This window comes from Lissotriton helveticus, chromosome 2_2 (genome assembly GCF_964261635.1).
Source record: "Lissotriton helveticus chromosome 2_2, aLisHel1.1, whole genome shotgun sequence".
In the NCBI taxonomy this organism is placed as follows: Eukaryota; Metazoa; Chordata; class Amphibia; order Caudata; family Salamandridae; genus Lissotriton; species Lissotriton helveticus.
Window position 1 is genome coordinate 101,171,397 of NC_136060.1, and position 5,096 is coordinate 101,176,492.

The 5,096-nt window shown below is 42.5% G+C and overlaps 1 pseudogene; it reads left to right on the plus strand.

Moving 5' to 3' along the window:
* The first annotated feature begins 3,707 nt into the window (after positions 1 to 3,707).
* Positions 3,708 to 4,743, plus strand: LOC144821287 (ran-specific GTPase-activating protein pseudogene; annotated as a pseudogene).
* The last annotated feature ends 353 nt before the right edge of the window (positions 4,744 to 5,096 follow it).

The following is a 5,096-nucleotide window of genomic DNA, read 5'->3' on the forward strand; positions in this document are numbered from 1 at the left end:
TAAGTTTAAAAAGGATCCTAGGTGGTTCGATAGAGCATGTTCTCTTGCACAGAGAAAGTTGAGAGCCGCACTAAGACTTAACCCAAGGGATAAATAAAGGGTGATGCAATGCAGGCTAAATTAGAAGCAGGCACTAAGTCGACGGAAGAGGGACCTCCAAATTCAAACTTGGGAGGACCTGAGAGGAGCTCCGGAAAGGAAGGACATAACCACCTTTTGGAAGATAATTAATAATCTCTGTTTCCAAGATGTAAATAGTCCACAGATAGGATCTAACATTCTCCCGGAACAGTGGGTGGAGCACTTTAGAGGGCTTTATAACCGGAGGAATGGGGATCCACCGAACAATGGTGAGGGGACGGGGATGTGGAATGTAACACTTGAATTCACTCTAGAGGAGATCACTGCAGGTATCCTGGGTCTCACTAGAAATAAGGCTCCGGGACCGGATGGGATCCCGCCGGACCTCTTTCTAAGTAAGGTGGACTTGTGGGCCCCAATTTTAACAAGAATACTAAATGCTGCTATAGCCACGGGGCTTCCTCCGCTCCTGGTCATCTGCCACAATAGTGCCCATTTTTAAAAAGGGGAATACAGATAATCCCCAGTGCTACCACCCAATCTCCCTTATAGATGTTAAGGCCAAAGTCCTGGGACGTGTTGTCTTAAATCGCCTGATGAACTGGGCTGAGGACCAACATATCATTACCGACGTCCAGTATGGATTTAGGGCTAAAAGATCAACAACAGATCAATGCTTGAACTTATATTTACTGGTGGCTAAATATACCAACGCCAGTAAGGAAGCATTTTCTTTAGCCTCTATGGATCTCACCGCAACATTTGACTGTGTTAATAGGGAGAAACTGTGGGATCAATTGAGTAATTTAGGGGCAGAACAGGACCTTCTAAAGATCTTCAAAGCCCTACACTGGAACACCGCTAATGTAAGGTATAATCTAGAGGGCGAATGCACTGAGCCTTTTACTTGCACTAGTGGTGTGCGACAGGGGTGTATTTTGGCACCATTCCTGTTTTCCCTGTACATAAATTGCCTAGAACAAGCCCTTTTAAACCTAAATGTGGATTCTCCAAGAGTAGGCAGAAGAGCAATCCCCGTCTTGCTCTATGCTGACGACGCGGTATTGTTGGCACGCACTCCACGGGGACTACAGACATTGATAGATGGTTTCGTGGATTTTATGAATAATTTAGATCTGTCTTCCAATCTGACCAAGTCATATGTAATGGAAACAGGGATAAAACCAAGGAAATGTTTCAATTACTGAATAGGCAAACACATATTAGAGAAGGTGCAGTCTTTCTCGTATTTGGGCATTTTATTTGATGGGCATCTAAATTTAAAAGTATTACTTGAGGAGCATTGCAACAGGTTAGTGTCCAGCACAGGGGCAATTATGAATTTTGGCCGCAGACTTGGACGCTGGTCCCCGGAGCAAATGATGAATTTATATAACTCTATCTGCTACTCTAAAGTGGCGTATAGTGCGATTATGGCGGTTCACCAATTCGGATAAATTGCATGTAGAGGAGAATAAATACATGAGAAGGCTCCTCAAGGTTCCACAGGGTGTTCCCTCTTACATTGTCCATGAAGAATTGGGCGGGGCCTTTATAGAGGACAGGATCCAGGTCAGAGCCCTGTTAGCATGGCTAAAGATCTGGGACAACCCAGAGGCAACATTGACCAGGCAAATAATTATGGATTGCCTTGGTAGGGACAGAGGAATGGACATTCCATAGCTGAAGTCTCTTAAGGTTGTTTTTGAAAAGATTGGCTGTAAAGATCTCTTCCCAACCCGACCGGAGGTGCAGGTCGGCAAAAAGACAGTGTGAAGAAGAGGTTTATCATTCACAAGACTGCCTCTAGAGAAGAGAGGGAATGGGGCAAACAGTCAGTCAGAGCTTACGGCCTAGTGAGGTGCAACAATGGAATGGAACCGTACCTAGCCCTTATACACAACGCTCAGGACAGATTTTTAATAACACGTTTTAGGGTCAACCTTTTACACTATTTATTAGCTGATCCAGCAGGTTTTACTAATTTTGCTGAGCCAAAGGGTCCCTGCGGCTGCGATCAATGGTCTCCGCAGGATACCCTTCATTTTGTATTAATATGCCCTTTTTATTCATTGCCCAGGCGCCTTTATCTAATTAGTTTGCTGAAGAAACTTAAATTCAGGCATGCTAAGGTTGCCCTTTTATACTTACAATTGGCCCAAGACCCCCTGACCCTGCTCTCTATTACGAGCTTTCTAAGGCAAGCATTTAAACTAAGAGAGACAAGAGGATCTGTTGAAAGGAGTGGGGTTCAGATGGGGAATTAATGAATTGTAATGAATATTTTTGTATCTTTTGCTGTATAGATAACAAGCATATATGTATTATTAGCATTTCTAATTGTACTTTTATGGTGTTTTGTATAATGCCGAATAAAGAAATTTGAATTGAATTGAGTAAAGATTTAGAATGTTGAGTTTGCAGGTACACAAACAATAATAAATATGTGGTATTCTAAACTCTGTGTTGTATAGTTGTTGGCGAGTACCTGGGCTGGGGAGGGTGTTGCAATTGACAAATAGATAAGGGATAAGTAACCTGAAGATAGACAGTGCTCTCCCAGGGAGTTTGCTTTGGTCCAGGAAACTGTTTGTGTTGTGTGCCTTTGTCAAGGTGCGGAATCGATGTTTGGCGTATGTGGAGTCAGAGCGCAGCCCCTGGTAGTGAAAATCATTAGATGCTAATAAAAGCATCACTAAAAAGTCAGTGGCAGAGAACATGCTTGGAAGGCCTCACAAAGAGGTACTGCACTACTATGCAACTCAAATTCATACATTCATCTGGGGACACAGCGATAAAGGTGAATGCAACCAGGTTTTAAAAGAGCAGCAAACTGCAAGATAACACTGCCAACAGAAGTACTGTGAGGCAGAGATCAACCAGGTGTCAGACAGAACAAAGGGATGCTTAAAGGCAAAGTGATACAAGCAGCAGCCATCTGCTTACCAGTTCTGAGTAAAAAGAGTCATCATGTCATAGCACCAGAGTAAAGCACCCAGGGCTGTGCTTGTAGAGCTATTCCTATTCGAAGTGTCACCCCCAACAGACTTGCTGAGTGGGGTCTAGAACAACTCCAAAGGTTTCCGAAGTGCAGAGAGCCAAGTGTGGACTGTTTGCTTCTCCAATGAGGAAATGGGTCTTGTTCCCTGGCATTATCAAAGATCATCCAGAGGCCAGCACATTCGCAAGACCTCAGAGATGGTTTGCATGGACAAGATCACCAAGCAGCGGTGGAGAGAACTATACTCTCTATGTCAGTAAGTTGAAACCACCACCGCTATTCAATAGTGCCAAAAAGTTTAATATTGACAACAGATGAACTGCCTGGTTAGAGACATTTGATGATGTCATTGATGCAATTGAGGAAGCAGGTAACAAGAAAATGATCAAGCACCTTAAGAATCCTGCTAGTGAGGGCATGAAAGAAATCATAAAGAAAATTCTGTGAGCTGGAAAAATTATATAAACTCAAATCGAAGCAGCCTTTAATCTCAAATTCAATCTGATGTCAAATGTAGATTATGAAAGATAATACTTCAGTCAAGAAAGACAGAAAGCAGGTGAGGTCATTAAGGAATTTGTTGAGAGACTGGATATGCTCATCAGACACTGTAAATTCAATGAAGTTGAGGGCGTCGCACTGAGGTGAAGGAAAAAAAGCAGCGCGAAAGCGGCCGGAGAAGGAGCAGGGAGTGAAACCCGTGCCGCGCAGCATCCGTCGCCATCCTCCATCCAATGGCGGACATCCAGGCATCACCATCCAAACCTGAAATCCTTAACGACACCGCAGACGACTCCTACCATGACCCCCACTTTGAACCGATCGTTTCATTGCCAGAACAAGATATTAAAACTCTCGAAGAAGACGAAGAAGAACTTTTTAAGATGCGAGCAAAGCTATTTCGATTTGCATCAGAAAATGATCCTCCAGAGTGGAAGGAAAGAGGCACAGGTGACGTAAAACTGCTTAAGCACAGAGAGAGAGAAACAATCCGTCTTTTAATGAGGCGAGATAAAACACTGAAGATCTGTGCCAACCATTACCTCACACCTCAGATGGAGTTGAAGCCAAATGCAGGTAGTGACCGGGCATGGGTCTGGAATACATATGCCGATTATGCAGATGAAGCACCTAAACCTGAACTGTTGGCTATATGATTTTTAAATGCAGAAAATGCTCAGAAATTTAAAGCAAAATTTGACAAATGCAAAAATGAAGTAAAGGGCAGGGATCCGAAAGACGTGGGTAAAATCAATACTGCTGATAAAATCGCAGAGAAACTGGAAGAGTTGTCTGTAAAGGAGAAAACGGTGTTGCCTGTAGAAGAAAAAAATCAAACTCCCAAGAAGGAAACGACCAATGAAGAGAGTAAGGGCGAAAGTAAGGAAAGCATTGAGCCTGAGAAGAATGAAACCAGTGAAGAGAAATCGGAAGAAAAGCAATAAGTGATATTGCACCTTGTTCCTTACTATAATTTTTTTTATATATATAAGGGACTTGTGAAAAACTGAAATTCAAACATTCGGGTTATTTTTTTTTTCTAAGCTTTCGCCCTTTGGAATATCAGAGCAGTTCATTCCCCAGTCATGAAAATGTACTGTGCTAGCTTTCTTTTCCATAGTGGAAACACTTATTTATAGTCATCCAAGAGAATGAATAAATACACTTGAAAATGGCATCAAAGGGAAAAAAATATATATATATTCGAAGTGTCACCCCCAACAGACTTGCTGAGTGGGGTCTAGAACAACTCCAAATAATTTAATGATGAGGGAGCTATAAACTTTAGAGCAATTGATGGATGCTTGTCAGATTCCTTCAGGTGATGAACACTGAATGAGTGGGTCATGAAGGTGAATAAGTAGCCAAAGTACAAGGCTGAGGGACAGATACTGAATTCTTCACAGAAAAATAAGTTGTGTTTTAAATGTCCTGCAATTGGGCAGGTATGCAAAGACTGTAAAAAGCAGAACCATTTTGTGATGGTATGCAAGGCGAAAGACAAAGTAGGGCA